This window comes from Nicotiana tabacum, chromosome 10 (genome assembly GCF_000715075.1).
Source record: "Nicotiana tabacum cultivar K326 chromosome 10, ASM71507v2, whole genome shotgun sequence".
Lineage (NCBI taxonomy): Eukaryota > Viridiplantae > Streptophyta > Magnoliopsida > Solanales > Solanaceae > Nicotiana > Nicotiana tabacum.
The window spans coordinates 19888499-19910049 of NC_134089.1; the positions used below are offsets into that span (position 1 = coordinate 19888499).

Sequence of the window (21551 nt, forward strand, 5' to 3'; positions counted from 1 at the left end):
ATCTTCTACTGGGGGTAATGTTTATCCATAACTGGGTACTGAAAGGATAAGCTTATTATACCCGGTATGGATAATCTTCTACCGGGGATAATATTTATCCATAACTGGGTACTGAAAGGATAAGCTTATTATACCCGGTATGAATAATCTTCTACCGGGGGTAATGTTTATCCATAACCGGGTATCAAAGTGATAAGCTTCTTCAGGAAGCTTATTTCCAATAGAGTACTTAAATAGATAAACATATTTACAGTAGAGTCTCATATGGATAAGCTTCTTCAGGAAGCTTATTTACAACGGAGTACTAAATAAACATCCATAATATAATATATTTATAACACTCCCCCTTGGATGTTCATTAAAAGATAATGTGCCTCATTAAAACCTTACTAGGAAAAACCACGTGGGAAAAAATCCTAGTGAAGGAAAAATAGTACACATATTTAGTAATACGCATTGCTGGCTGCCTCATTAAAAACCTTATAAGGAAAACTCTGTGGGACAAAACCTTAATAAGGGAAAAAGAGTACAGCGCGCATTTTACTCCCCTTGAAGAAAATCTTATTTCAAATATTTGAGTATCTGCATTCCAATCTTGTATACCATATTCTCAAAAATTGATGTTGGTAAAGACAATCTGCTGGATTGTCACTTGAACTAATTTGATGCACATCAATGTCACAATTTTCCTGAAGATCATGTATGTAGAATAATTCTGGTGAAATGTTCTTCGTTCTATCTCCTTTTATAAATCCTCCCTTTAATAGTGCTATGCATGAAACATTGTCTCCGTATAATATTGTGGGTCTTTTATCACATTCCAACCCACATGTTTCTCGAATGAATCACTGATCTCAATCATATGCACTCCCTGCTTGCCGGTTTGAAATCGAGCTTTATGGGTATCGGATAAATAACCTGCATCTGCATTACCAATACGATCTGCACCACTTTTGTTAGCATTAGCAAAATAAATAAGTGCACCATCTACACCGAGATAGAGTATTTCAGGACCAAGGAGCTCCGTATCCTCTTCTAGAGGTTGGAACAGATCGGCATTCACTTCAAGTGATTGAATATTCATTGGTGTACTTAATGGGTACACTTTGTCCATATAAAAGTATTTTTAAGAACCTCTTGGAGCTCTTCCGGAGTTCCAATAAGATTTATGTCACCAACATAAACAGCAAGTGTAACAAATTTTGATGACATTTTCTTTATAAAAATACATGGACAAATAACATAATTTATGTAACTTTCTTTCAGCAAATATTTACTGAGGCGATTATACCACACGCGCACAAATTGCTTTAAACCGTACAAAGATCTTTATAATTTGATCGAGTACATTTCTCAAGACTTTGAATTATATGCTTCGGGCATTTTCAATCCTTCAAGGATCTTCATATAGATTTAGCCAAATAAGTCATATAGGTTAAGACTTGTATCTAAATGGTATGACATCTTCAAGTGTCTGGACTGCTAGTCCGGTCCTCACAATCTTTTACAATATTGTGCACTATATTGTATTAAATATATCGTCGACGATCATTTTGTGTCAGTTCCGAAGCGACATAACTTGTGGAGATCTCATCACTTTCTTTATTTTCAGGAACCTGAACTTTTTCGGGATTTTCATGAAATGTTATGTCGTGGGCTCTTCTAGAGCTTATTTCCTCCTCATTTTGATCATTAGCTCCTACTATTTTTCAAGGATTGTTACCTTTGGAACCGATTGGTCTACTACGCGTCATGCGTACAGTAAACTCTATCCTTCAGGGACTTTAATTTTAATAGGAGCATTTGCAGCTGAAATATGATATTTAATTTTGGATCAGCAAATGCTTCTGGCATTCGACTTGAATTATCTTCTAAGTGAGGATCATGATAATTCGATTCATATAGCATATTTTTTCAATTGTTTATTCCATCCCCCAAATGTTAGAAAAACTAACATATATCCCCAATCATAGGAAACATATCTTTGTGTATTATAGTAGAGAAATTAATCATATACCAAGCAACAAAAAATAGTAAAAATATTTGGTTTCTGATCCTAAACCAATTGTGAGGGGAGGACTTATCATATATTGTTGATCTGATGCATACAAGTGCTGCTATATGCAATTTAGAAAATCTTAGACCAACACATGAAGCTTTGTTCTCATAAGCAATGGTTTAGCCATTAATAGGAGGTATTCATTGTTAAACCAGCTTGGATATAAACCAGCATTATCAAGATGAACTGCCTTGATTTCATAATCTGAAAATTATGCTCTTAATCGAGAAAAGCAATTCCAAATGCCAAACTGCAGGTTGACAATAATTACACATGTAACCATCTCATATATGCACCTATAAGTGGTTCACATGATAGGTGAACGGTCCCATATTCACCTTTTATATATTTCAGAATCAGGGGTCTTAGTCCCAACTTTAGCTGGTATAATAAATTCATTATGAGAACAAACAACACATGAGAATTCCTAAAGAATCTTCAAGTTCTTTAGTATATGCTTATCTGAATTCTCAAATAGCTCATTTAAAAATGGCAAATGAAAACTTCAAGTTTATCATGTCATGTGCTATCTCTTAGTAAACTTCTGGTTTACTATGGCATAAACTTTTGCTTTAGTAAACTTTTGGTTTACTGTGATACATGATATAGTACAAATTAAAGAATAAGGCGGGTAACTTCTCACATACATATTATTTTACCCCCTATGATTGTGGAAACATGAAGATTATCAATCTTCCAATCATTTGTAGTCTCAATATGATAGTCATTTGTATTAGTAAACTTCAGGTTTACTACAACATATGTTTTGACCATAATCATATAATATGAATGACATATTTGTATATAAGCTCTTCGAGAGCCTTCATTTATTATCCACAATCTAATATTTATCTGGCACTACTGGTGTCATGCATTCTTTAGGCAAACATTTAGCTCTTCAGGAGTTGTTGATACATTTTGTACTATCAAATATTGCTCAGACAGTGCTGGTGTCATGAGAGAAAATCACAATCAAATAAACAATGTAAAATAATTGTTTAAGCACACGAAAACTCCTCTTCATAATATTTTTCCACTTCAGGAGGCAATTTCAATTGTGTTACTTCTTCAGGAACAAATTTAAAATACGAAATATTTAATATATATTCTCTCAATTATATTAACTCTTCTGGAGGTGAATTGTAATGTATTCACATCAAGAGCGCGTTCATATTTACCCGACTTATTAGTATTGTCACATTCACTTCAGGGAATGGATTAATATTATCAAAAGTTCTCATCCTTCAGGAAATCGAACATAATTATCTGAATGCGCATTAATTACATCAAATTGTGATACCTCAACCTCTTTTAAAATATTTACTACTTCAGGAGCAAATCGAGGCGTGCATTTAATATAGAGAATATTTATGTAGCTTATCTTCAATTGTAACCATAGAAAGCCTAAATTATCACTTCTGATGATCATAAGCATATACCACTTCTGGTAGTTAATAAAATATAATTACAATGAGATATACGAAATATAACCACTTCTTGTGGTTGTATATTTCTTGCAAACTCTGCTAGAGTTTAAGTTGATCTAATAATGTTATCCATATTCTTCAAAATGACATAAATAAGATATATTATAGTAAACATCATTATCAAATCATAATTTTTCTTTATGTACAACAATTACATAACCATACTATCTATTACAAATAACAAAAATTAAAATATTTACATTTCTACAGATTCACCACTGATTACATGACTTGTTTCTCCTTCTGGGAGTGCAAGGTAATCAGTTACATCCAAATGCATGAAGTCTAAATTATCTTCAGAAATAAAATTTGCTTCAGCATTTTTCTCTGTCTTCTTTAGGGAGGCTTGATAAAGCTCAACCAAGTGCTTTGACATACGACAGGTACGTGACCAGTGCCCTTTTTCTCCACATCTATAGCATGCATTTTCTGCATTTGGTGCTTGCACCGCTTCATGCTTTTGTTTCTTCCTTTTCCACTACTGGTGGTGAGGAGTGTTCTTTGGTGCATTATTATTACCATGATTAGAGTTTCTTTCCCGACCACGATCATGACCACGACTGGGGCCACGACCTTTTCCACGTTTAGCCTGGTGGAAGTTCGTCTCATTCACTTCAGGGAATGGACAAGAACCAGTAGGTCGGCTTTCATAATTTTTCATTAATAGCCCATTATGTTGCTCGGCTATAAGAAAATGTAAGATAAGTTCAGAATACTTTTTAAATCCCATCTCTCGATATTGCTGCTGCAGGAGCATATTCGAGGCATGAAAAGTGGTGAAAGTTCTCTCCAACATATCATGATCAGTAATATTATCACCACATAACTTCAATTGGGAAATAATTCTGAATATAGCAGAATTATACTCACTGATAGATTTAAAATCTTGTAGCCTTAGATGAGTCCAATCATATTGTGCCTGTAGAAGAACGACCATCTTCAGGTGGTCATATCTATCTTTCAAATTATTCCACAGTATGACTTGATCTTTAACAGTAAGATATTCCATTTTCAGGCCCTCTTCAAGGTGATGACGTAGGAATATCATTGCTTTGGCACGGTCTTGGTTTGATGCCTGATTTTTGTCTTTGATGGTGTCTGCCAGACCCATCGCATCAAGATGAATTTCAGCATTAAGCACCCAAGACATGTAGCTTTTGCCCGATATATCCAGGGCTACAAATTCAAGTTTAGAAAGATTTGACATTATTTAGGAAAAGAAAGTTCTACCTCAGATACTTTCAAAATATTTGCTCGAGATGGCAGAGTCTCGTGCTGATAACGTGTTATAAAATAAAGACTATAAAGTAAAGACAAGTATAGAGAGAAACCGATATATTATTCGAATTCAAACTGATGTACATAATGAACTGAAATCTCTTCTATTTATAGAAGAAAGGAAGCTGTTGTGTAAGCTGCTACTATACCAGATATGGATAATCTTCTACTGAGAGCAATGTATATCCATAACGGAGTACTGAAAGGATAAACTTATTATACCCGATATGGATAATCTTCTACTGGGGGTAATGTTTATCCATAACTAGGTACTGAAAGGATAAGCTTATTATACCCGGTATGGATAATCTTCTATGGAGGATAATATTTATCCATAGCTAGGTACTGAAAGGATAAGCTTATTATACCCGGTATGGATAATCTTCTACCGGGGGTAATGTTTATCCATAACTGGGTACTGAAAGGATAAGCTTATTATACCCGGTATGGATAATCTTCTACCGGGGATAATATTTATCCATAACTGGGTACTGAAAGGATAAGCTTATTATATCCGGTATAAATAATCTTCTACCGGGGGTAATGTTTATCCATAACCGGGTATCAAAGTGATAAGCTTCTTCAGGAAGCTTATTTCCAATAGAGTACTTAAATAGATAAACATATTTACGGTGGAGTCCCATATGGATAAGCTTCTTCAGGAAGCTTATTTACAACGGAGTACTAAATGAACATCCATAATATAATATATTTATAACACTTCCCCTTGGATGTTCATTAAAAGATAATGTGCCTCTATTAAAGTCCACATAAAATGTCTAATTTAATTTCTAGTAATAGTTGCAGTACAGTATTTACAACTTCACATTGCAATTATTAGTTAGTAGAAAAGGACCCTTGTAAAATGAATGGTTAATTACTACCTTACATATCAGCCACCATTCTAGTTATTTTCTGAGATTTTCTTTGTGGTTTCGTTTATTAATTACTATATAATATAAATTTTTTTCTTACCTTTTTTTTTTTTGAAAATTTATTTTATATTCTTTGTAGGAGCAGATCGAAAAGAAAACTAACCTTTGTCCTTAAGGGTTGATGTTATCGTACTATTTTCTACTTTTCTAATTGATTATTACCACATTTTCTATCGTCAAAAATAATTATAACTTGCTCCACAGTCCAAAAGCATGTCACTTTCAAAAATTCATTAGATGAAAGAAACTTAACAATTAAACCAACTACTAATTTATATATAAGATATTCGTACTCCAAGCAAATATTATATTATATAATAAGGTAAAACCTGCCGTTATTTTCTTCACTTCATTTAAGATGGGTTACTTGTACTTTCATTATTCTCCAAAAAGAAATATCTCACTTAAAAGAAAATTAATTATATTTAACTAAAATGAATATAATAGAATTCTCTTAGATCAATGATCAATTAATTTCCTTTGGTAAGGTGTAAATTTAATTATGAAGAGCTAGCTCCGCATCTTTATTAAGAAAAAAGATGCTATGCAAGCCAATTGACATTATATTTTTATTTCAGGAAACAATTTAAAACGTAATCCTTTCACATTACATCTCTTTAAATAACTTTAGATGAGAAGTTTCTTAATTATTGTTCTTTTATCTATGTTCATAGAAATATTTTCTTAAGAGGAAAAGTTTTTATTACTTTATTCGGCACCTTGTAATTTCTTTTCATTGTCTTTGAAACCGCGTTGGTGTGTATCTCCATTCCAGAAAAGTATGCTTATTTATGTTCTTAGTGCTGTTTATATATATCATAAGAAAAGAGATAAAGATAATGTGCTATTAGTAACTTTATAAATAAATAAATAAATAAAAAGAGCAAGTGGACAATATATGTTTGAACGTTCTGAATACACGGATCACCCCTTTAATCCTAATTCCTAGCTCACAGATAAGGATAATGTGAACATGATGCAACAACAACAACAACCCAGTATAATCTCACTTAGTGGGATCTGGGGAGGGTAGTGTGTACGCAGACCTTATCCCTACCCTGGGGTAGAGAGGCTGTTTCCAAATAGACCCCCGGCATCCTTCCCTCCAAGAACTTCTCACCTTCCTACCTAATGTATGAGACTAATTAATTATATGTAATTAATTGTTTAATGTCCAATCAAAATATGACACTTGTACCCGTTAATCAATTTTAAAATTATTTTTGTAATATCCACTTTCCCTTAAGAGAGTGTGCACACTCTCTATGCCATGTCAGCACTTAAGGTGGTGTTTATTACACTTTAAAATAGTTAAGGGGGTAATAGAATACACGAAAAGAAAAAATATATAATTGGTAATATGGTCATAAGTCGGGAGATTTTATGCATAGTTAATCATCACCTGATGTTTTAATAAGTACCCATTGAACCCAAAATTTTCTAAGTCTATAAATGTATAGCGAAGTCCATGTCTAGCGAGATATGCTGATATCATGAATGGAAGGACTATAAACACTACAACATTATTCACCTATAGCTACAAATTCTCGGCTACAAATATGAAAGTCGTGGCTAATACCTTAAAATTGCTACAAAAATTAAAATTTTATAGCTATTTATAATTTCGTAAAATTTATTAGCTACAAAATTAAATTGGCATTGCTAATTCTTTATTTTTGCTATAGTTGCAAACTATCGTAGTAATAACTATTCAAATAGCTACAAATTTATTGCTACAACAAAACTTTGTAGCTAATTGTATATTTTTGCCACACGTTTAAAGTTATTGCAGCAATAGTAATCGTATAGCCACAAAAAAGTTCTTGAAACAAAATGTTATAGCTAAATGAATCTTTTTGCTTCAAGTTATTAAAATATGTGGTAATAAGTGACTTAATAGCTACAAATTTATCGATACAATCCAATTTTATAGCTAATAATAAGTTTTTGCCTCGAGTTTAAAATTACTGTAGCAATAGTAACCTTATAGCCACAAAAAGTACTTGAAACAAAATGCTATAGCTAAATGGATCTTTTTGCTTCAAGTTATTTAAATATGTGGCAATAAGTTACTTAATAGCTACAATTCTATATAATTATATAAAGCAGGGCAATACAAATCTGACGTGGCATCTCTCAAATGCCAGGGTTTCTATTTATCTCTTTTCTTAGAGCTTTGCTTTTTTAAATAAAGAAAAGAATAGTTTCCTACTGATAAATACACAGTCCCGTATTTATGTAAATTCTATCGGTTACAGTCACGGCAAAAACCCCAACAATTGCTTCTCCTTAAATTCCTTTCGTAACAGTAACTCACTCTTGCTCTCTTAATTACCATACTTGCTTTCTTTTCAATCCTCTATGTTTTATTACTTATTCTGTTTTTCCAATCGTCACAAAGTTGTTTCTCTCAATTCTCAAGGTAAATCTCATCTTTATCGTTTTGGAACATAGTTATTCTCTTTCATGTTTAGTTTGTTTTCTCTGCATTCTACCTGCAAGATGAAGGTATCTCTACTATTATCTATTCCCAATTTCAATATTTTAAGATTTTGTCCTTTTGTTATTAAATGAATATACTTGATTTTTTTTTTTGTAGTTGTCGTTGTTAACTTTTAGAATATTTCACAAATTTTTTAACTGTTGCTTATTGCAAGTACTTACCAAGTTTATTATGTGAAAAAATCAAATGAGCAGGGCATGTTATGTTGACGCCGATGAAGTGTTCGACAAAAAACCCTATAGAGAGGTATAATTTCCACAACTGCAGGACAAACCACTCAACAAATGCAGGTCGGTAATTCTTTTACACTCTTGTATAGCTGTAGAGAAAAACGAAACAAACGGCCTTGAATAATTGTGATCATTCAATTATACAGTGTCTCTAAATGTTCATTATAGTTTAATCATATGGAGTTTCGATTATTAGATTTTTAACTTCCTGTTAATTCATATTTTATTTTGATTATACCGAATTCTTGTATATTAGTATTACTATATTTGCCATGTTATTATTTCCTTCTCCTTTTGGATTTCATCTCCTACAAAAATATTAAGTGGTTGGCCATTCGGTCGAGTCCATCCCTTGAAGTTCTGATTTACGAGCGGCTAATGCATTTAATATACAAAGTAATATTTTAGTAATCAGAAAATGACTTATTTGCAGCAACATTACAATGCTTAGGAAATCTTTTTTAATTTTTTTTTTGTCATATTCTTGCCTTTTTATCGAATTGTTCTTTCTCTTCCTTAGATCATGTTGTTTCTGCCTTTTTGGGGGGTTTGACATTTAAATAAAGCATAAAGGTAGCTTAAACGGTGATCAATTTTTATGGTTAAAACTTAACATAAAGGTGACAATTAAAGTTGCAAAACTAATAGCTTCTCTTCACACCCCATTTTAACCTTTTAGCTTTCTCAATCAACCAACTATAATTGCCCACCATGATGCGAAAATATCAATCTAACGAGGACAACAGTTGATCTATTGTGATGCTGTTAAAATTGAGAGAATGAAGCTTGTGAAGAGAACACTCAATGGAGAGATGATATAAACTACATGCACTTACTCTTGCAAAAGATACAATACCAATATTTGGCAAATTAGAACCAACAACTTGCTTTTCCTACAAATTTGAAGATGCCTTCTTATCTTTTATCATACAGGATTTGACCATACTTGTCTTTCTCTTCATCCTCTGTTTTTTAGTACTCTTTTTTTTTTTTTCAAATCGCCATAGAGAAGTTGTTTCTCTATGAAATTTAAGTCATTATTTGTTAGTATTATGTGAAATTGAAGTCATAGTTATTACTCTACCTCCAGGCAACAGAGTTTTGAGAATTGCATCGACCGAAGAGAAGTAGAAAATCAAATATCTATTCTTTTTCTCTATGCTGTTTTCATTCTCAAGTTTATTCTTCATGTGGTCTATAGCCGCTCAATATAGAGTAGTTATTGTTCTTTTCAACTTGACATTTTAGCTTTCATCACTTTCAATGACTACATTTAGAGGCTAATACTAGAACAAATGAAGTTGGCAGCAATTGTGTGGGAACCCCTTTGCTAAAGGGGTTGAGTTTGAGAATAGCTAGGAATCACCTGATTTCTAAGGATCAACTACAATTTGTTGGCTTGTGATTAGTTTTCAACCTGTTACGTTTATTCATTGAGGTATATCATAGTCTAATAACTTGTGTTTGTGATGTACCAAAATCTTTCAACAATGACATCTTTGGCAGAATTCAGTTTGCTAATTATTGAAAGAAAGCCAGCATTTGTCTATTTCTTACAGAAAGAAGATAGAAGTTCATATCTTTTATACATAAAAGAACTAGATAAGCTTGGCAATGAGGGAATAAGAATCGTGCTTATCCTTTGCGTTGGAAAGAGAGAGGTGGAAACAGAGATGGAGGTTCAGCGTAGATGGAGCTTTGTTCTATTATATAGTGTTTTGCTTTTGTTTATTTAAAATACCAAGTATCTACCTTCCAAGAACAAGACTTCAATAACAAATTTTTTATTTTGTTGACGTTACTCTTTTCGTGCGATTCTTTGTTGCTATAAGAAAGTTTGTACGTCATCTTTATAAATCTGGTCTTCTAATATAGGATCAATAATACTTTATCTATTTGTTTCATTAGTAGTCTTAAGATGAATTTTCTGTAACTTCAACGAGTATTAAATTGAGTTTTTTTATTTTATTTTAATACTCTTTTGAATTTTTCATACATAGATAAATCTTAAAATGCTTCAGAGGTATAAATTGTATAGAAGTATATGTTCTAACTTCTAACAAAATCAAAGTTATGAATTAACACATAAATTAACCCAAATATGTATTGTTTAGAAAAATTTCACTAATAAATTTTATAATTGCGCGAAATGCGGCAAATTCACTAGTTTATTGATACAATCTAATTTTATAGTTAAAAATTAGTTTTTGCCACGTGTATAAAGTTATTATAGCAATACTAATCTTTTAGCGACAAAAAGTTACTTGAAATATAATATTATTGCTAAATAAATATTTTTGCTTCAAGTTATAAAAAATTTGTAGTAATTGCTGATTTAACAAGTACAATTTTTTTAATAATAAAATTCATAGCTAAATATAAGTTTTTGTCACGCATTTGAAGTTACTGTAGTAATATTTTAGTCACAATAAATAATTTACAAAAAATGTTAAATCTAAAAGAATTATTTTTATTCAAGTTATTAAAAAACGTGGGAATAGTTATATTAATATTTACAACTATTTATTATGACAAATAAATATACCACAAATTCATAGAGACAATAAACTTCTATAGCTAGTTATACTTTTTGTCATGCACATGAAGTTACCATATCGATAATATTATTTTGAACCATAATAAATTATCCGTAATAAACACTCATTTTTCAATAAATATTGGAAAAATGCATAAGTATCCTCCTGACCTATACCCGAATTCCCAACTACACACTTTTTCTTTGCGAGAATCCTATTACCCCCCTAAACTTATTTTAAATGTAATTATTTGCACCCTTAATGCTGACAAAAAAACTCTTGGCAAGTGGTGAGCTACACGCGCCCCCACATGTATTTTTAGTACTTTTTTTATTCTTTCTTCTTTTTCTTATCCTTTTTTCTTATTTCCTATTATTCTCATTTTTATTTTGTTATTTCATTCTCTTTCTTTTTGTTTTGGTCACCGGCGGCATAAAATAGTGGTCGTCGGAATTTTTCAAATACCATTTTTTCCGGCGAATTTTTTTTTTCCGGCGACAGATTTTTATCCCGATCTAAGTGTGTTTTATTATATATATATATATATATATATATATATAATTTTTTTTTGAAAGTGTAATTTATGCGTGGGAGGAAGAGCAAAAGAAATAAAAATGAATGTAAGCTGAGAAAATTTTTTCCAGTTAAAATTTCAATACATCATTTTTTCCGGCGTGGGAAGGTTTTTCGATGATGAATTTTTTTCCCCCAAATCTGAGTGTATTTTGCTTTGCTTATGAATAGATCTTTTTGAGAGTTTAATTTTTGTGTGAAAAGAAAAAAATGGAAGAAAAACGGTTAGACAAAGTCGCCGGTGAATGAATATCCGCCGGAATTGAAGAAACGAAAAAAAAAGTAAAAGAAAAAAGACAAAGAAAAAGGAAAAAAAAAAGTAAGAAAAAATGGTAAAAAAGAATAAAAAATAATCTGAAAAATCGTTTTTTCCTTCTTCTCACTCTCCTTTGGGAGAGTGAAATACACACACTCTGCCACGTCAGCGTTAAGGGTGAAAATAATTCCATTTAAAATAAATTTAGGGAGGTAATAGGATTCCCGCAAAGAAAAAGTGTGTAGCTGGGATTTCGGGTATAGGTCAGGGGAGTACTGATGCATTTTCCCATAAATATTTTTTCTTTGATTACGAAATCATTGCAAGAGTTTATCCAAAAAAGAAAAAAATTATGAAAATTGGATTTTGAAATAAAATTTAGATGAAATATATAAAAAATTATTAATTGTATATAAGTTAAGTAAATTAATTCTTAAATAACAAAGATTAAGGTACAAAAAATAATATTCAACAGTAGATCATTTGCATACTTACTTATGACCTCAAAGCTTATCAATTGACTTTTAGAGCTTATCAAGCTCATACTTTATTATTTTGTTCCAACTTGTTCTAATTGTCTTTTTAAATATTAAATATATGATATTCTATGTAAAATTCAAATCTCTATTGTCTTAGAGATATTTATGTATGTTTGGTCCTTTATTTTTTAAAATAAGTGTTTAGAATAATATTGTATATCTAAGCACTAGTTTTAAAATAAGTACACATAGAGCGAAGACAATAATAGTTTGTAAAGATATTTATTATATGTGTGATCCTTAATTATTTAAAATAAGTATTTATAGTAATTTTATATACTAAGCACTTATTTTCAAAATAATTACTTGTATATTAAGAAGTTTATGATAATTTTGGTGAATTTAATTTTGACAAATGACCAAAGGTCACAAATACACACAAAGAACACACTAACATTACAAAAAGAAAATTAAAAACTAATTTTAGTGACGGATGATATTCCACAACCCACGGAATTGTGACAGACTTAGGGCGCTACTAAAATAAAAAATAAAAAAATCAAAAATATCTATGGAATTTGACAAAAACAAAATCGATTGCTAATTTTGACAAATGTGCTTCACACGGAGCATTCCAACAGGCAAAAATTGCTCATATCCGCTCACTTTATCTTTGCACGAAAACCCTTCGGGTTTTCGGACAAAGAGGGGCAGCTGTGAGCACGTAATTTTTGCTTTACGGAAACTACTCCAAAAGAAATCGGAAAAGAAATAAAACAAGTTACCTTCGGGTACAATTTGGAGGATTTGTGTGACATTTTGATAATTATTTTGTCCGTAAATGCTCGCCTTGCTATAGTTAAAAAATACAAAAATACATGCCACATGCATGATACATTTAGGAATTAATTAACCATTATTTGGTTTTAAAAAGCGAAAATCACAAAATATGCATTTCTATTCTATTTTTGTTGTCGTGGTGATTTTATTAAATGTTTTAATTCATGTGATAACTGTTGTTAGGTGTTAATTAATATTTAGGTAATTTAATTTTGGTTTTTAGGAATCTTTGGTTTTAATTATAAGAAGGAAATATTGGATTTGGGCCAAAAATTCAAATGAAATCAGGCCCAAACCAATACAAATGACCCGGTCCAAACCAGGTCTTCTTAGAGACGCCCCAAACGACGCCGTATAGGCATCACCCTTTTGAGCCGTTGATTGATTCAGAGGAACGACCCAGATCAGGCCAATCACTTACCCAAACGACGCCGTATAGGGCCGTCTAATCTCAACCGTTAACCCAATCCCATCCAACGGCCTCAGGCCATTCCCATATGCCCGACCCGTTCAACCCCGGACCAGCCAACCTCCTTTTAGTTGGAACGACACCGTTCCTCATTTAGTGAAAGATCCTGGCCCTCGATCTCACTTCATCCAACGGCCAGGATCTAACCACCCATTACGTATATAAACCTGCCCCTCTCACCCCACGCCCTAAGCCAGACCCCCCCCCCCCTTAAGTTGTCTCCCTCACCAAACCCCAAATCCCTTAGAACCCTAGCGCTGCCCCCCTTTCCCCTCACCGTAAACCCGGCGACAACAACGCCCGTGACCCCCAGACTAACACCCCTAGGGCACCTCGACCCCCTGAACACAGATCCACAAGCCATGGGTCTCGAATCTTCCCCCACCGTCTCGAATCTTCGTTTGAAGATTCGAGCCGGACCCCAACCCATGCCAACCCCCCCCCCCCCAAATCCATGCCAGGTACTCCCCTGACCTCCCTTGTGACCAAACTAGGCTTGGTTTGGTCCGAATCTAACCAGAAAACCTGAATCCCAAATCTGCCCTAAGAACCCTAGAAATCCAGAATCTGAGTTTTTTTTTGTCCGTTTAAACGAGAAGGTTGGGGTCTAATGGAACTTAATCGAAGTGTTCTCAGTTGAGAACACTTCGATTAAAGTCCGTTCAACCCCAAAAGAGGTTCGATTCAAAATCCAAAACATGGTCGTCTTATTTTCAGTTCTTTAAGGTATTTTCTTTTTCTTTTTCTTTTTCTTGCCAGTTCATGTTGTTTGTTTTGTTAATGTTTGTTCGTGTGTTTAAATAGTAGTTGATTTATTTTTGTGTCGACTATTCTGTCCACCTTGCCCGGACCTTTTATTTGGTCGAGTTTTTCTTTATTTACTGATTGGGTGTATGTGTGTAAACTATACAATCGATTGAAATTGAATTTGGTCAATTAATTAGTTTCAAGGGAAACTTTTTGTTTTGGTCAGTACAATTTGAATCACATGTTAATACTGTTGGATTCTGATCATTGGCTTTGATTGTATGTGTTGTGATTCGCGTAGTCGATTCGATATATGTCGTCAATTAGTTTCAGTTTGGAATGATAGTAATTTGACTCATGCTATTTAATTTGATTTACTGAGGCATTGTTGAATCAACTGAGAATTGATTGTCACTGTGTGTTAGTCTGTTAGCTAAATCAGAAAACATTTAAGGATTGATTTATAGCTGCAGTCTAGGATAGATTTCAGATTCTAGTTTAATTGATGGCATATTTACTAATTTTGGACCTTGGGCAGCATGTGCATTGTAGTGTAATGGACAGCATGTGCTGTCAGGACACACTCCTGCTGCCCATACCTGTTTAAACTAATAAAAGATAAATCCTTATAATAAGGAAAAAGAGTTTGTCAGGGGAATCTCATGAGGATACCTTTCTTTTAAGTTTTGGGTGGAAAGATAGAAGGTTCACATGGGAGGGGTTCAGCATTTTGGGTGGACTAACCGCTGGGGGAAAAGGGGGCTGTGGTTGGCTATAAAAGAAAGGAGGACACCCCTGAAAATGGAGAGTTTTTCAGCCATCAAAAACCTCCCTAAAAATCTATTTTTTTTTTGAGTTTTCATAACATAAAGAATCAGAAAAGGAGATAGAATAGGGACATCATTTGAGACGTAGAAGAGTTGGTTTCTTAAAAAAGAGTTGGCATCCAAAACAACAGAGAGACTCTTCCATTAAATTTTTTTCTATTCAGTTTCGAGTTTAGTAGTTGAAGTTGGCATCCCAATTTGGTTTCAATTTGCTGGAACTTCTTCCGAGATCTATTGGTCCAGTTTTGGCATAATTCAAAGTTCAGTTGAGTCTTTTGGGTGTTGATTTTTGCTTTTGGGTTTACAAATCATTTCGGGTCTTGTTGGAGTGTTGTTTCTGTTTTTGGAATTGGTATTGCTTTTGGTTCGTTACTACTGCTGTTGCTGCTGCCATTCTCTTGTTGTTGCTGCTGATTTCTCTGCATTCTTCTTCTTCTTTTGCGTTTCAATATCCAGGTACACACTAGAACTTCGCATTGACGTAATAGTGAAAGCATGAAATGAAAGATACGAAGGAGTTTAATCATTTGCTGCTGTAATTCCCGCTTTATAAATGTTGTTAGATTTGTGTAATTTGTTAGTTTGTAACCCAATAAAGAATACATGAGGTAGCTTGTACTTAATTGAAACCTTAGTTTGTTTAACACTGTTGATTTAGTTGTTTTAGTTGACTGTGTGACGTAGAGTGCACAGGTGTGTAGTATATTGATAGTTAAATCTCATCTCTATTCTTATTTTAAACACGTAAGACAGGCTGCTTCTAATTTGGCAAAAAATGCAACATAGTTCTAAGTCATTTAAACTAACTCTATCAAATTGGATTTCGTTAGGCAGTCTATAGAACCATGTTCGAATCCCATTAGTAGCAGTTTCTAGTAGTTAATTCCATTAATCTAGTTTAAATAAGTTAGTTTAAATTCAAACTCGAAGAATGTTTAGCGTGAGTTTAGCATTTTATTAATCTTATATACAATTTTCTTTATTAAAAATTAGCAAATTAAAAGCATGTTCACCCATGGAATAAGGCACGAAACAATTTTCGCCTCATAAATAATTAATCAGATAATTAACAAGAATTCGGAGTTGGCCAAGCATGTAATTTAATTAGCATGTATTTTCTTTCTTCCATTTTTAGAGACGAACATAATAGAAAAATGAAGTCATTGTAGGTTCATCCTTTCAAAAATGAGACGAGCCTCGCCAGATACATATGCAAATTGCGGGGCCCTCAATGACTGGTCACAATAAATACTTAGAATTTGGGATGGACTGTTTAGTGAATTTCACTGCCTTCCCCAAAGATAATAACGCGTTAGACTCTTTAGGCGCGACTTAATTAAATTACATTCTTAAATTCGGGTGCGCATTTATGTGACCCAAATTCAAATCTCAACGGAGTCGAAATGTATTAACAACCACGGGTGCATTGATTGTGACTTGGTTCGAGATGCATTTTCGCGACGTTGCAATTCTATTGAAAAATAATAATAAAAGCGGTTTAAACTTAATAAAAGCACACCAGTTATAACATGTATTAAAATCAGATATTTAACCATTATAACAATTTAAGCGACCGTGCTAGAACCACGGGATTCGGGGTGCCTAACACCTTCCCTCGGGTCAACAGAATTCCTTACTTAGAATTTCTGGTTCGTAGACTTCATTTGGAAAGTCGGAAAATTTCCTCGATTTGGGATTCAAGATAAACCGGTGACTTGGGACACCAAAAGCCAAACCTTTCCCAAGTGGCGACTCTGAATTAAATAAATAATCTCATTTCGAATATTGTCACTTAAATTGGAAAAACTCCCTTGCGCATTTATCCTTTGGGGTAGGCGCGCAAAAAGGAGACGTGACAGCTCTGGCGACTCTGCTGGGGACTTAGAACCCAGAATCTCTGGTTCAGGGTTCAAGAATTCGAGCTTAGAATAATTGTTATATTTGGCTTTATTATCTGATCTTTATTACATGTTTGGGCATAACGTGCTAAATGTTGTCTTTTACCGCTTTGATATTATCTGAACTGTATATAAACTATGCCGAAACCCTTCTCTTCTTACCTCCAGGGAGGAGCTTGCTGGTCAAGACTCCCTATTCTGTTAGTGTCATACCCTGAAATAAGAAAGAGGCCGGACAAGTTACAAAGCCGGACGATCTCGCGGGTCCCCGGTACGTAGCCCCCTTCTCGACTCGAGTTGTCCGCTCGGGTACACAGTCTAGAACATATACCCAGGATGAACCTAGCATAACAAAACCTCATGATGGATCCCTAGTAGGAACTCTTATTTGCATCATGTTGCATTTGACATAGGGGACTCAACACAGAGGTTGGGTCCGTCTAGGACAGGCAACCTGAATTGAAAAGACCATCCTGCTGCATCCCATTTGTTTTGCGCATTTATTTGCTTCAGATCTGCATGCTGACCGGTTTCTAAAAAAACTTTAAAAAAAAAGAATAAAAATAGCAGCGTAAGGAGATAATTACTTATTTTTGGAAAAATAAAACCAATGTCCAAGTAGTGTCAAAACCTCGCCGGAATTCTTTTTTTTAAAAAAAAATGAAAACAAAAATTTGTCTTTTAGTTTGATTTATTAAAAATCCAAAAACGTATTTGTTTAAAAAGAAAAAGAAAAATTCAAAAAATATATAATATTTTTCTTTTGTAGTATCTCTTTCATAAATGCATACTAATAGTCCAAATACTTCCTTAAAAGATTTTTCGAAGTTTCAAAAAAGAGTAAAAAAAAAAGGGTCTTAAATTCAAAAAAATATATTTCTTTAGTCTTCATCTCTTTTCCAAAAAATAATAAAATAAAAAATATAAAACATAAAAATCCAAAATATTTTCTCCTTTCCTTTGAAAGATTTTATTCAAAAAAAAAAAGGATTTAGTCTGTTTCCCCTATTTCTGATCCGCCCGAACTACGCCGGTTTGATTCTCATAGGGTGCGAGATACGTAGGCAACCCCCATCGGGTCCAACCTCCCCTTTTCAAAATAGCCAAAATGTTAGAATTTTAATTTCGTCATGAATGAGTCGGGTAATGCCGTTTTGTCAAGGATAGCCGAATGTTCCCGAAAGGGACGTCGGAAGGTTGACTTTACACAAACGGCCATTATTGGTCATTTTATTTTTTCTAACCAAATTGCCCAACAGCCTTAGGATCCTCGTCCCCGAGGCTCTGTAAGGCCGTGTTTCCCCATGTTGGTTCGTTACTAAAAAAAGGGAGTCATAAATAAATTAAGTGATTGTTTTTGTCAAAAATAGCCAAATATTCCCGAAAGGGACAGCGGAAGGCTGATTTTGCATAAACGGCCACTTTCGGTCATCTTTTAGAATTTTTGATCGGTTGACCCTCACAGCCTTAAAATCTTCATCCCCGAAGTGCTGAAAGGCCGTGTTCGAAAATCGGATCTTCTTTTTAAAAAAAAAAATATATAGTCAAAATATTTTTGAATCAAATCATTTTTTGCTTAAAGGCACCTTAATAAATGTGCAGGATGAGCACAATGTGAAATGAACACTTTTCAATAATGACTAAAATCTCTGTCAAGTTACGGCAATGGTGGAATGATCTAGGTATTGAAGGGCAAGATGAGGTCAAGAAATATCTGAAAGGTCTCACGGGTTTATTGGAAATCCAGCCTCGGGGAGATATCATAAGAGTTTTGGTCACCTACTGGGACCCAACGCACAATGTTTTCCACTTCTCTAATTTTGAACTCACCCCGACTCTGGAGGAAATGGCTGGGTACATCGAAAATGCTGAACTTCCATTAAGGCAAAAATACCTGGTTGCCCCAAGAGCTGTCACTGTGCATCGATTTCTAGACTCACTAAAAATACTCAGAACGGTCCATAACCCAGATTTGGTCGCGGGTTTTTGTGATCCATGCTTCATATACGACATATATGGTCATGTGGGAGGATTCAATAATCCGATTAACAAGCTATGCAACAAAGGTAGTCGTCAGAAGTGGGATGAGCACAGAAGGGTGGCTTTCATGATAACATTTTTGGGCCTTCTGGTATTTCCGAGGAAAGACGGAAATATTGACCTGAAAATATCCGGGGTCGTCAGTACTTTGCTCACTCAGAACGATAGTACTCTTGCGCCTATGGTGGTATCTGATATCTTTCGAGCTCTCACAGCCTGCAAAGCCGGGGGAATTTCTTCGAAGGGTGTAACTTGCTGCTACAAATATGGATGACTGAACATCTCTGCCATCGTTCTGAGCTTTTGAGCCATGGTTCCTCGAAGAAAACTTGCATAGAAGAGTTTTACACAAGAACCAAAAAGATCAGGCTTCCCAAAGGAGTTATGGCATGGACTTCATTATTTCAGACTCTCACTGCCAGCCAAATACAATGGACACTGGGATGATTGCCTGTTGATGAAGTCATGTATATGCCAGCATCTAGAACTCACTTTCTACTGATGGGACTTAAGAGCATTCAACCTTACGCGCCCTGCCGAGTCTTGAGACAACTCGGAAGATGCCAGATAGTACCACACGAGGAAGATATTAGTGCTCAAACAATTGAGATTAGCCCTGACGGACAATTTCCTGAAGCAAAAATCCGCCAGATTTGGAATGATTGTCAACATTTGAAGGCAGATACTTGTGTGCAGGATCGGGCCAAAAGTGAAATGGCGCCAGGTTACCTTGTATGGTACAGAAGAGAACTTGAACACGAAAGGCCGGCTAAAAGACCCCACATCCTGTATTTCGCCGAGTCGTCGCAAAAGCAGTGGATTGGTTGGCAAAAGAAAGAGGCTATCGTGCCGAAATCGGAAAACTGAAGCAACAAGTTGAAGGTCTGAAATATGAGCACAACGTGCAAGTTGCTACCGATCTGGGAGAAAAGAATAGGTTGACCCAGGAAAACGAGATGCTCAAGGCCCAGATCAAATAGATGAGGATAGATGTTGATAACCAGCAAAGGATCCGGTCGGATGAACGATTGATAAAAGGTTTAAGGATGGAAATTAGGGAGTGCCGGAGTGAGTCAGAAAATACCATAGCAGGGCTCGAAGCACACTGGGCAAGAAGGACAGAAAAGCATAACCGGCACCTGCGGCAGTTGGAAAGGGATCACGAGCGAACCATTGCCAATCTGAAGGAAAAGGTGGACAGAGCGTTTGAGCAAACCCGAACCCTTGGAGCTGAAAATAGACATTGCCACAAGCTCTTAGCCCAGATGGAAGTAGAAATTCAGCAGTGGCAAAATCAATGCCTCCAGGATTCTCGGGTTATTACAGCCCGTAATGATCAAATAGAGCACCTACTCAAAGAAAAGAGGCAAACCAGGGATAAAATTAGGACCATTGCCCATGCCATCATCAGAAGGTGTCTACGGTGTGAAAACATGACCAGCATTACCGTTCTCTCGGCAGTGATGGTTTATGTCAAGCAGACCATGCATGAGCTGGAACAACTTGAAAGGGATCTCACACCTAGGACCGCGGCGAGGCCGAACGATGCCCCGCGGGCACCAATTCTCGAAACCTTAATGTATTCATAGGTCGAGTCTGTATCTTAGCATCTTCTGTCCGTCTTTTCGCATCAGGGTGTATTAGTCCGTTTGAGTCTGTACTTATTTCAAGGCTTGTTATTTTCCCCTTTTCAAAAATATTAGTTGTAATAGATTGTTTCAGTAATAAAATGTGTGCTTCTTTTACACTAATCTGTTTTGAACTACGTAATGATCTGATTCACGCGGCATCGTGATACATAGGCAATCCTCATCGGATCCGGTCACATTTTTTAACTGCAAATAATGAAAACAATAATAATAGGAAATAATAAAATAAAAAAATAAATAATAAAAAATGATGATAAATAAAGGAAAGCCTAAAGAGAAGCCGGAATGACGCATGTCTTCGTTGCAAACATGTAGAAATTCGCTTAACTGTATAGGTGCATCACGCCCCAACGTGCGATTACCTATCTGTTATTTGTTTCAAACTAACCGTTTGCTTGCTGCTGAGTCCTCCAGGTTTTTATAAAAGGTGGTTTGGTTCGGTGGAGGTCTAGCCTCACATTCATACTTTACGAGGTCGAAAGGAAGTGTTCAGTTACCCGTCGTTAAGTCGAGAGGGAGTATTCACACGTACTTCACAAGATCAAAGGGAAGTATAGAGATGTCTTCAGAAATTCCTTTGCCGACAATTCCTGTCTCCGAGGAGAGTTCAATATCGGCCGTCCTAACGCCCGAGTCAACAACTGCTTCAAAATCCTGCGGCTCCGCATGTTGGAAATGTTGGATGACTGGAATAACGGAAAAGAGCCACCGAGTGTAATCCCTAGGTTCCCTGAGTTGTTCTCC

The 21551-nt window shown here is 34.7% G+C and overlaps 1 long non-coding RNA gene across 1 annotated transcript; it reads left to right on the forward strand.

The window, feature by feature from the left end:
• Window positions 1–7914: 7914 nt before the first annotated feature.
• Window positions 7915–10293, forward strand: LOC107821495 (uncharacterized). Its single transcript, XR_001656149.2, has 2 exons — window positions 7915–8181; window positions 8457–10293. It is a non-coding gene; the product is annotated as an uncharacterized LOC107821495 (long non-coding RNA).
• Window positions 10294–21551: the final 11258 nt, after the last annotated feature.